Below are 13,359 nucleotides of genomic sequence, written 5' to 3' on the forward strand. Positions count from 1 at the left end.
GCCTGAATAAGAGATGCTGTAGTCTTGACATCCAGGTATCGTCGAATCATGCCGATGTTGCGAATGTGGTAGTACGCCCTTCTACAGATGTTATTAATGTGTGGCTCCATGGACAGTGGGGAGTCAAAAATAACTCCCAAGTTTCGCACCTCATGGTTTGGCTGAATCTCACACTGACCGATGCTGAATTTAGGAAGAGAGATACTGGGTTGGAGACGCTTAGGGTGGAAAACTATGAGTTCAGTTTTATCATCATTCAGTTTGAGGTAGTGTGACGACATCCAGTTTTTGATGCAGCTGACACACTCTTCAATGGTGAGAAATGAAGACACAGCTGATGAGGAAAGTAAGGGTTTGAATGATATGTAAATTTGAGTGTCGTCAGCATATAAATGCAGTCCAAGGTTGAAGGATCTGAGGATATCACCTAGAGGAGAAGTATAAATAGTGAAAAGTAGACGTCCAAGAACCGACCCCTGGGACACGCCATAAGCAAGATCCTTAGGACAATCCACTCAGGATCACATTGTATCTAACTGTCCTAAAGATATGCAGCTTATGTTAGATAGCTTTAGTAATTACTGTACCACATGGAAACTTAAAGTTAATCAATTTGATAAAACTAAATTGATAGTTATTGGTGGAACTATTAACATGGGAGAAACGCACAATGTTTTAAAATATGTTATGACACTATACGTTATGGAAATATAGAAATGTTACAGACTAACTGACCACGTTTCACAATCTGCAAGCCGCCAAGGGTCACAATGATAACGAACGTCCGAGACCAGTATCTTGTATGTGTTGGCAGATAGAGATAGGCTAATCAAATTCACTGTGAACTTCAATCATCAACACCGACGTTTATCAAAATCATTAGACAACCCTGCCAAGATAGAGTTCTTAAATGCGCAGTAGGCACCTTATCGTCAGTCGAGTTAGGCAATAGGATTAAGATACAGCAACTGAAGTTCACAACAACAACTTTATCGTCATCTTTATCAGTAAATGGATTATCTATGATAACTGGAATAGGTATAAAACAGGGACGACACACAGTCACAAATCATCCTGTGACTGCTGTGTATTAAACTCCTTGTTTATTTTACTCAGGTGTTGTGTTGTGTGTGGGTTGGTATAGTGAGACCTCTTGCCAAGCGAGCTAATTCCCCAACTCGCGTTTTAACAAGTGGTGGAGAATCCGGGTACTGTATCTATCCTATGTGAATATAGGTTAGTAATGCCAAGTTCAGTTTTGTCAGCAGCAAACACATCCCTGTTGGCTTTAAGAAGTCTAGATAAGTCTGATTTCTGAGTATCATTTAGATCTGCCTTGCTGAGATCAAAGTTTAGGTTTGAAGGCTTACCTTGAGATGTAGGAGTGGATCTGTCCTCCAAGGGGTGTATGAAGGCCACATCGACAGGGTGAGCAACTGCTATGACCTTGCGGGAGGGTAGGACAACTGGTTCGCTAGTTGGGTTCAAAAGGGTAAAACATGCCCTACCCTTTTTTGACTGTACAAGACACTTAGCACCTGCTAATTTGCATGTGGTCAATTGAGGGACTGGTTCGAATAGAAAGGCACATGACTGACCTTTGTGGTTACTCAACTTAACGGGAATGGTGACTTGCATGTTAGGAGGTATAGTGACAGGTGCACATGTATGTACAAGTCCTGAGCCAGTGGTTTGGAGAGGTACCATGACTAAACCGTGATGGAGGGCAAGAGTATGTGTTGTATAGTCTATGATGGCTTCATTGTGAGTGAGGAAATCTTGCCCTAGGATGATTGAATGTTGCACTGATTTCAGTACTAAAAAGTTGTGGTCGATTGTCACGCCACCAATGGAGAGGGAAATCCTAACTGACCCAAGTACCTGAATGTGCTCTCCCCCAACACCGCTAACATGTGAGAGCGTACTGTCCTGCATCTGGGACAGGGGAATACCTGCCCTTTTTAAAGTTGGAAGAGATAGAACAGACAAGGTGGCACCTGTGTCTACTAAGGCATGACAGCGAACATCACCAACCTTTACATACACTGTATTCTTAATCTGTGACTGATGGGATATACTAGAGGATTTGGGGGTACTGGTATGCCTGCTGAAAGAAGTTTTATTCTTATGCCTAGGGGCTCTCAAGGCGTGCCTGCTCGTAAACAGTACTATCCTTCAATCCCTTCGCACATATTGCGAGACCGATCACTCAAACTGGCCTAGTTTGATTCCAGGGATAATGATGGCATTCCGCATGACACCAAGGGTACAATCTACAGGATTCTCTCCTTTCCACATGCTTTTTGGCAAGGAAATGCATGTTCCCTTTGACACAGCAATATTACCAAAGACTTTGTTAGGTACAAATGCAGTGGAACATGTCTCACGGGTATTGGATAACCTGAGAATTGCTAACACAGTGGCTACAGAAAACTTGAAGATAGTCCAGGAGAAAATGAAACAACGTTATGACTCCAAGGCTAAAGGGTGTACTTATGATGAAGGTGACCTCGTCTGGATGACCAATCCAGTCACGGTTAAGAAACGGTCACCCAAACTCGAACCAAAGTACAAAGGCCCTTATCTTATCAGCAGTAAGTGTTCAAACGACACTTATCAGCTGCGAAATAGAGAAACATTGAAAGAGCTGCCATCACGCACTCATGCCAACAGGCTGAAACCATTTTATGAGACATACCCTGCCCAGAATCGACCTGGTACACAGATAGCTGTGGACACTGATAAACAGCAGGATGTCTTGGAAGAGGACACTCCTCCTTCCCAATTAGAAGACAGACCTACCTTCTCTCAAACCACCAATGATAATTTTGAGAAACAGGTATCAAAGGTAGGTGACGATTCCCAGGGTAGCCCTGAAGATGTCATAACCCCGTCACAATCAGGGGAACACTCGGAAACCAATCAGTCACTCTCACAGACCAGAGACGTTGTTTGTGAACAACAGTCACCCAAGGTAAGTGACCAGTACTATCCAGTTGAAAAGCTATTGCGTCAACGCTTGCAACAGGGCAAACGTTACTATTTAGTCAAATGGGTCGGTTACTCAGAACCCTCATGGGAACCCTCTGAACATGTTACTGAAGAATCCAAGCGAATCTTTCACGAACGTTTCACCATGAAAGGTAAGAGACGGAAACGCCCCTACAAATATCTCAAAATAAAGTAAATAACAGGGATTAGGGATGTGTCTTCATACCTAAATTCATTGATGTCAACACCATCTAGATCATGCATAGTTATCAAGTGCTAGAAATTGTCTGCAGCAATTTCACCCAAACCCTATATGCTGTTCTATTTGGTGTACACATTAAGTAACTCAAAATGTCTTGTGTTTTGTTTTAGGAAAGAGGCACATCTCTAACATCCTCTGTATCCTGATAGTCGTCATTTTCCAACCATTGCTTGCTTCACCACTAGCCCTTGAAGACTCAGTACTTCGTGTAAATTATGGCATTGCCTTCACACATCGAAGGACACTACAGATTTCAGGTGATTTCTGGCTCCACTCTTTTGAGATTCCTCTACCTGAAACGAATCTTCCGGTCTTCGCATTCCATTGCTTGACAAATGAAACTAGATGTCATTATGTTCATCATGTTTTCACACCTATGTTTTCCTTTAAATCGCAGTTCTCACATTATCTGAACAATACCCGTGCTCAAATTTATGATCTTATCCAAGAAACACCTATCCTACCATCCCGTCCAAGATGAGCAATCTTTGGGTTTGTAGGATCCTTTGCAAGGTCCCTTTTTGGTACAGCAACAATAGGTGATGTACAAACACTCGGACGCCATATGGTATCTCTCAGTCAACAAACCTCTGCAATGGCCAAGGCATTTAAGCAACATGAAAATGACCTCTCATCTTATATGCAATTAGAGAATGATCGTTTTTCAAATGCCCTAAATGGGGTCAAATCAAACCATGACGCCATTCTGGTATTGGAAAAAGATTTGTTGAAATCACAGTCAAATATGAGAAATTACTATCTGCGCATGCTACGTCTTTTAGCTCGCCAGATTGCCCATACTACGACCCTTGAACATCAGTTGGATCAACTCCTTCAGGCCACCAAAGAACTCGTTAATGGTAAACTTTCACCCTATCTTGTCCCATACCAAGTGCTTGGGCATACCCTGAGGCGAATCCAGCATACCTTGAACAAACAATATCCTCGTTTTCATGTGGCTAATACAGTCATCAACTCTTACTATAGAGAAGGTAATTTCCTCGTTGCCAGGGATGGTTTGAAACTATATGTTACTGTAAAGATTCCTCTGACAGCATTCTCATCTCCCCTGTCCATCTATAAGGTGAAATCATTCCCTGTTCCAATAAATAGAACATCTTCTCACGCCTCCCAAATTTTAGACCTACCTGATTATTTTATCAAGACTGATACCAGTGATTATTTCACCACCATGTCTACTGCTGACTTAGCAGTTTGCTCAATCGGTAACACGTTAACTTGCCCCTTCAACCTAGCATTTCATACGAAGTCCTCCATGTCCTGCGTTTCTGCACTATATTTCAATCACAAATCACATGTTAGCAAACTATGCAACTTCAGGTTCAGAATAAACCACCTTGTTCCACAACTTCAGGAACTAACACCAGCTTCAGTACTTGTTTATGAATCAGATGTACTTGCTGTTGATTGTCATGCTCATCAAAGAATGATTCAGGGATGTAAGTTTTGCATGCTCTCTGTCCCTTGTAGATGTTCCCTTTCTTCTAAGGATTTGTATTTACCTCCACGTTTGGCATCATGCTCAGATGTTCAAAGAACGGTTTCCGTTCAACATCCAGTGAATCTTGCTCTCATCCAGGCCTTTTTCAATGACACACAATATGCATCTATCAGTGGTGATACTACATTCCGGGAACCTATCAATATCGACGTGCCTCCCTTTCACTTATTCAATCATTCTTTGACTTCTGTTATAAGTCAAGATAAGCAAGACCATCTGAGTTTATCCCGACTGGTACAAAGGGCCAAGAACAGAAAAATTGCCTTTACCAATTTAGCTGAACCTATCCTTGATGGTTCAGCTATCCCTGTTGCTTCGTGGCCCAACCTTAACTCCATACTGGCACTTATTGCCTTAACCTTGACATGCGCATCTACCCTTGCTTTTGTATACACCTTCCAGAGAATACGCACAATCTCCACCCTGCTCATACTGCTCCAGACCAGTAGGGTCAAGGCAGACGTTCAAGTTCCTCAATTCAAATATAACATTCCCACGACCACTCCCTTCAACCCTTTATCGGCATTACAGTCAATCGAATTTACCTTAGACCACGCCATGGTTACTGTACTTATAATTCAGTCGGTCTTCATTGTTTCCCTTCTATTGTGCTTCACTCTCAGGATGTTTCGTCAAAATTATCAACAGTCTTGTACTATCGTATTGGAAATAACAAATGGTCCCAAATGCTTTTTTATACCAATTGCCAAACTTACTAAATGTATAACGCAGTACACCATAGAGGCCCCAGTTAACATCACCAATCTTCAGATAATAGGTTGGATTCGACCGAGACTATATGTCGATATGCCAGGGCTTACGATCAAAGATGTTTCTCTAGGTAAGGCAGTCACGTTACCTTCTTCATTTCTACTGCCATTCAGAACGGCCTGCTGTTTGCACCCAATTTTAAAGGGGCCATTCTGTGCGTATATATTAATTAATCATCATGGGTACATGCTACCAGTTGTCTCTGTGAAACGTGCAGGGACACTGCCAGCTATTTCTATTTACCCATCTCTCGTTGTGTAAATATGCATAGTGCATTTTGTTCATACAAATTTCGGGACGAAATTTTAAAAGAATAGGGGGATACTATTAACATGGGAGAAACGCACAATGTTTTAAAATATGTTATGACACTATACGTTATGGAAATATAGAAATGTTACAGACTAACTGACCACGTTTCACAATCTGCAAGCCGCCAAGGGTCACAATGATAACGAACGTCCGAGACCAGTATCTTGTATGTGTTGGCAGATAGAGATAGGCTAATCAAATTCACTGTGAACTTCAATCATCAACACCGACGTTTATCAAAATCATTAGACAACCCTGCCAAGATAGAGTTCTTAAATGCGCAGTAGGCACCTTATCGTCAGTCGAGTTAGGCAATAGGATTAAGATACAGCAACTGAAGTTCACAACAACAACTTTATCGTCATCTTTATCAGTAAATGGATTATCTATGATAACTGGAATAGGTATAAAACAGGGACGACACACAGTCACAAATCATCCTGTGACTGCTGTGTATTAAACTCCTTGTTTATTTACTCAGGTGTTGTGTTGTGTGTGGGTTGGTATAGTCAGACCTCTTGCCAAGCGAGCTAATTCCCCAACTCGCGTTTTAACAGAACTAAGCGAGACACTCAACAATTATTCATTTTGAGTGGGTCAAGTCTAGAATTTGTAGATAAGTATAAATATCTAGGAGTAATGTTTCATAAATTAAATAGGTTTATAACAGCACGCAAATCGCTTGTTGGACAATCCACCAAAGCAGTGCACTTCGTATGAAGAAAGGGTCTAGAAAATAACTTATCTTTAAAACGTCAATTACATCTTTTCGATGTTATGGTAGTACCAGTTCTATTGTATGGTTGTGAAATATTGGGTCATGAAAACCTTAATATGATAGAAAAATGTACATCTACTCTTTCTTAGAAAACGTCTACCTTTAAAGAAATCCACACCATTATACGTGATATATGGTGAGTTGGGACGAAAACCGCTGTACCTATACACGAATGGTTTGGGCACGTCTTGTGACTGGTAAAGAAAACAAATCATCTGTTGCGTTTTTTCAACTCATGTATGCTGATCATTACTTGGGAAATCATCCACATAAATGGATAAAATGGCTGGAGTCTATTTTCACACAAACAGGTTTCTTGTACATATAGGGGCGGCGGGGTAGCCTAGTGGTTAAAGCGTTCGCTCGTCACGCTGAAGACCCAGGTTCGATTCCCTAAATGGGTACAATGTGTGAAGCCCTTTGAGGAATTCAACATATATGAGATCCACGTCTGTACATACTGATCCTCAAGCCTTTTACTCTGATACTGTTTGTAAGAAATGACAGAAGTGAGTGAGTGAGTTTGGTTTTACGCCGCTTTTAGTAACATTCCAGCAATATCACGGCGGGGGGACACCAGATATGGTCATCACACATTGTGCCCATGTGGGGAATCGAACCCGGGTCTTCGCGTGATGAGCGAACGCTTTAACCAATAGGCTACCCCACCGCCCCTTTGCAGGATAAAACAGGTTCCATGATAAAAGTTCTCCCCCAGCCTGGTTCCCTGGGTCTGTTGCGCTTGCGCTAACGCACCGGCGCTCAGTTTCTTGATAACTCTCCCATAAACGACTTACGGTACTCTGTTGACCACTGAGGTGACGTGCAACAGCAGATTGACACTCCCCATCCTACAGACGTCCAACAGCAATGTTTCAATTTACAGAAGTGAGTTGCGGCATGACGATATTCTTTAATTTAGCTAAAAAATGCTAATGACCGTCTAAAAGCAAAACGGCCTTATATAGGCAATCTCCCTGCTGACGACTCCTCAGAACTGCACGTGCATATTGCGAACATACTTTCATGCAAGTTGACACATACGAATGTAAACCCATGTAACGTCTTCGGCAACCCATGCTTGTTATAAGAGGCAACAACGGGATCGGATGGTCAGGCTCGCTGACTTGGTTGACACATCGATGTTCATGCTGTTGATCACTGGACTGTCTGGTCCAGACTCGATTATCTACAAACCGCCGCCATATAGCTGGACTATTGTTGAGTGAGGCTAGTCTGTCTCACAGTCCCTGAACCACATTATTTTCCCTACTGCCAAGCTTTCTATGCAGTGCTAAAGCCCTAAATAAAGCAAGTCTAGATTTCCTCAGGTTCTGAATCTCTGGTCTCCCTAGGGCTCCTTTTCAATATAAATGGGCTTGTTTGTTACTATCAAAATTATATATATTCAGAGACTAAGCCTTAGTCTAGAGTGAGGCGTAAAACTAAACTCACTCAATCACTCTAATGTAGGTTGTTGGTAGTGGTGGTTTGTTTAACGCCGCACTCAGCAATATTCCAGCTATATGAAGGCATCGTGGTCTTGACACCCATTATTTTGTGTACAATAAACACTCGTTTCGTATAAGTCGTATGACACTCTTGCTCGTGAAATAATATCTATGTATTCAACCGCAAACTCAAATGTCCACTCCATTTATGGCACAACTCCCTTTCTTAGGGACCGTTCATAATCACAGGCCCCCACTGCGGGTCAGAAAATCGATAAACTAGGCCCCGGTTTAGTATCAACACCCCCTACTATATAATACATAAAGGTTCATCACGGAAATACGGCGACATGATCGAAAACCGGACAATTACGCACACATCAATCAATATATCCTATTTTAAAGGCCTCACCGGGATCAAAAGCTTTTGTCCATATTTCCTATGTGTGTAGGAGGCATATACACGTGTTCTCCGTGGGGGTGCATTTGTTGGAGGTTTTTTAATTGCCAAAGACCGAGTTGCTGTGCCGGAAGTATACCAAACTAGCTCGACTTCACTACCTCCGGCGATCTGATTGGCTAACACATTACACTGAATGAATGTGTTTCTTTAAAAAATATTTGTACTCGTTTTTAAAATTATTCTTACCAAGATAAAACATCAGAAAGTGACATCTTGGATGATAGACGTTTGAGTTTCCCTCTCATTTTAGCACGTGCATTTGTTGTCATTTTATTAACCAATTTGATTGCGCTGACGACCTAGTTTTGTACACTTCCGGCACAGCAACTCGGTCTTTGGCAATTAAAAAACCTCCAACAAATGCACCCCCACGGAGAGCACGTGTATATGCCTCCTACACACATAGGAAATATGGACAAAAGCTTTTGATCCCGGTGAGGCCTTTAAAATAGGATATATTGATTGATGTGTGCGTAATTGTCCGGTTTTCGATCATGTCGCCGTATTTCCGTGATGAACCTTTATGTATTATATAGTAGGGGGTGTTGATACTAAACCGGGGCCTAGTTTATCGATTTTCTGACCCGCAGTGGGGGCCTGTGTAAAAGTATATACATAGTTATGAGTTTAGTATTGGAACATTAATAAGAAATATTACTTCCTAAATAATAACTTTTATATGAAGAACATAATATCAAAGTTGACAAAAGCGATGCATTTACGGCATATATTTAATCATTTTAAATAAATTTGACAAAATTAAAATAAGAAATGACCAAATTTGTTGGGTCATTTTGTAGCTGGGGCAGTTCGACTAGTACCAATGAGATATTTCACATGAGCTTGGAAATGTTTCGCTGTAACGTTCTTTTCGGTTTTGAAATGCTAAATGCTACAGGCTACCCGAAACATTGCCGAATATAACGGCAAATCATGAAGTACTTGTTGCTTTCATTGTTTTCCATTTTGTTCACTTACGCACGTCGGGATCAGACTCGCTATTTGTCAGTAGTGTGTGCCGTGAAAGTTGTTCTGTATTCTCATTGGCTGACAAGATGTCATTCTAAGGCTATGACCGAGTACGATAACTATTTCCATAACCAAACACTGGGGAAACATACATTGTCCTGACTAGTATTTTATAATTCACAAGTTTTCGGGGAATAACTTATCTGCTCCGCGTATATTATCTCTGATACGTTAGACTTGATACGTTATTAATGAGAACTAGGATCCTAATGTTTTTCAACAAAATAATTCCAGTGTACTTTTTATAGCAGATCATAACTATTTTCCCCCGTCTGAAGCATAATAATTATTTTTTAAATCCCAGACACCCTAAAGTCACCCATTTGATACAAAAGGAACTGCAATCACATTTTTAAAAATATTATCTTAGGAACTGGATCCGGTTGTATCATTGCTTCATTAACTAATGTCAACATTAAACCCTAATGATACATTAAATCCTTAATGCTTCATTAGTTAATGGCAACGTTAAAAACGGTTGTATCAAACACTTATTAGCATATCATTATCTAATGACGTCCTAGTGTAAATATTTTCATTAAATTCGGGGTTTCCCCTAAATATTTCCCACAATTCCGCGACATAAACACGCAAGCGTCACTCTCAGTCGTCTGTCAAAATGGCATCTTTACGGCTAAACCTCGGAACAAAACCAAACATTCCGACTGCTGTGAAGAAACACATAAGAAGTTAACTGAGAAAAAGGTTTGTTGGAGTAGATATGTACACATTTGGAAACATTCTGATTTGCAGTAAATGAGACACCTGCATTGCCATGTAAGATAGATTAATACCAATCAGTGTTCTAATTTTAACAATTCTTTCTAAAGATTGTAACAGTTTATGTCTTTGAGTAGTATACAATGGACATTCAAGGAAGTAATGAAAAACATTCCCACATACATGCGTGGTCACATTGACATGGTGCGTCATATTTAAATTTTTTATTCTAAGTAAATCGTAATTAAGTGCACTCGTCGTATATCTTAATATTGGGTGCAAAACATATAACTTCTTTATTCCATATGAATAATATTTAGGTTCACATTTGTCTTTATTTGATTTATATGATACTACAGTGTCGCAATTTCTAATAGCTAAGCTAATGTTTACAATATGATGATGCCGACTCCCGTTAGACTAGAAGGTAAAACCGAAATGTTTATGAAACTAAACTGTTTTTATATTGCAGCAATAACAATTCAAAATAAAAAATATAGCTTCAGTTTGTTTCTGTGTTTTTATTTGAACTATTCCATTATAATGTCTAGTTAACAGGTAGTAGATAATCTGTTCACTGAACCGTAAATGTTGTTGTTTTAAGGTGTCTGCAAACTAGCTGTTTGCGTAATGGGAGGACACCTTTGTCACAAATGTTTGGAGTATAATTGTTTTCGATAATTCCGTGAACAAAACATCACGAAAATATAATGTCCTTATTCACAGCAAAATTCTCGCCAAGTGATCTGAGTAAGAATGACTTAGTATTAAGCATAGCGGAGTGATGCCCCCTTATCTTTATAAGCGTATGACCTTTTTGTAGCCATTTGACGTCATAGGGGAAATCCATTTTCAACACATATTGCGAGTCATTTTTAAGATTGAGTGTATAACGTTAAACATAGGCACACAAACTAATTTAATACGTACCTATGTTGTTCAGGTATGAGGCAGAATTCTTTTCGCTCACACTTTCCTTAAAGATTATAAATTGAAAACATAGTAGCACAGTACTTTTATCGGTGCACGATAAAAAGCAGAGAATTTTATTGTTTTTAACGCACAACAAAATTGGGAGTAACATTCAGCAGTGTCTACTTTTCAAACTGAGTTTATACCACGAGATAGGACATTTAATACTCTACATTTCTGTGTAATTTCATAGCTGTAGGAAGATCCAGTGCTACGCAAACGAAATTCTGGCGCAATGTTCACTTTTCCAAGAAGTTTAATGACGCTCTAATGATACCCCATGACCTTCATTAAGTTAATGACGCGCTAATGTCAACACGACGTCATTAAAACCTTAATAATTTCGTGCTTTGAAGTTTACACAGATTCCCGAACGTTGGTTGGTTGAGAGAGCGGTCATGTGATCTAAAATTCAAGGTTCATATCTCTTGAACCCTTCAAATCGTTCATACGTGTGTGAACGTTTTCCAGTCGATCTTGGTCATGTGAACTTTTGCCGGAACTACTTTCTGGGTTTTCCCAGGATACTCTCTGTCCACCTTCAAGTAAACAAAATAACAATTATTTGTATTCACACTGCTTTTAATTTCTACATATCACTTAGTTGTTTTTGTATATAACAAAGTTCATAAATCAAATAAAATGATATTTTTTAATATTTCTTTATTAATGTTTTCGCTCGTTTGTCGTCTGCTACTGCAAAGTCATGGCTGACAACATCGGCGTAGACTACGGCAATTTTCTATTGGCACCGCAAATATTGTGGATATGGATTTTTGCAAGATGTGAATCTTGAGCAACTATTTTCCGAGATGACTGATGAGGGACCTGTCCTACATCTGCGGATTCGATATTAAATGACCAGATCATAAAATGGAAACGCCCGTGACCACTGATGACAAAATCGGTCCTCAAAAGGCCACATCCACATCAAGATTTGTAATTTCATCGGAAGAAAAACTTCAAAGCCTTGAACAACAACGCCACAGCCAGTCGACAATGAAAAATACAAGGTGGGGACTAAAAATGTTCAATGGTAAGTTGTTTTGTAGCCTTAAAAATCTAACCTCAGAGGTACAAAATGTATAAACATACGGTATAAGGCCTAAACACAGTAGACCTACATTGTGACTAAGTACAATAAACCCTTGTAACCCTACATCAATGGATAAGGCCTAAATTATAGATTGATTCTAAAATTTTGCAATGCTTACGTCAAACCTAAACTGAAAATACAACAATGAGAAAGTATACATCATACCTATATCCACAAATATGACTCCCCAAATGACAACCCACAAGAAACAGCAATAACCACGTACCTTTTTTAAAACTTTTTACAGATTGGTCATTCCAAACGAGGAATATCCAGGTGAATTGGGAAACAATCCTTCCTACTGCATTGGCCGATCTCCTGAGGTGTTTTTACGCCGAGACACGCCCACAAGTATCCAATGGCAAGGCTATCATAGTTTCCTCGTCCGAGGATTACCATCGCAACACTTTGAAAAATCTGAGAGCAGCTTTGAACAGACACCTCCGACTGCTGGGTCGTCCAATTGACATTGTCAAAGACAGACGACTTGCTCAATGGAAAATTAAAAGCTTCTGTTCGCGAAGGAAAGTCAAAACCAACTAAACACAAGCCGGTTATTGACAATGGTGATATGGTTAAAATTCAAGCTTATCTTGACCATGAATCTCCAACTTGTTCACTTTACAAATGTTGGTTTGATCTGTCAATCCATTTCGTATCCAGAGGTTTAGAATTTCACAGTCAACTAAAGCCGGATTCGTTTGAATTTCGTGTTGATGATGAGGGTAGGGAGTACGCGGCTATTACTCACGAGACCATTCAGAAAACTTCTCAGGGAGGGCTCCATGATCCGTTGAACAACACTCCTGATAAACGTATGTACGCGTCCGATACATCGCGATGCCCTGTTGCTAATCTGAAATTGTTGATTTCCAAATTGCCACCACAAGCAGACAAGTTATTCTGCATTCCAAAATCAAATGCCACGCTTAATGACCCAGTTTGGTATTCGGGAAAACCCATGTCCGAGCGCCAACTGGGTCAAATAATCC

The sequence above is a fragment of the Haliotis rubra genome, unplaced genomic scaffold (assembly GCF_003918875.1).
Source record: "Haliotis rubra isolate DU_JTF1 unplaced genomic scaffold, ASM391887v1 Scf633, whole genome shotgun sequence".
NCBI classification, from domain to species: Eukaryota; Metazoa; Mollusca; class Gastropoda; order Lepetellida; family Haliotidae; genus Haliotis; species Haliotis rubra.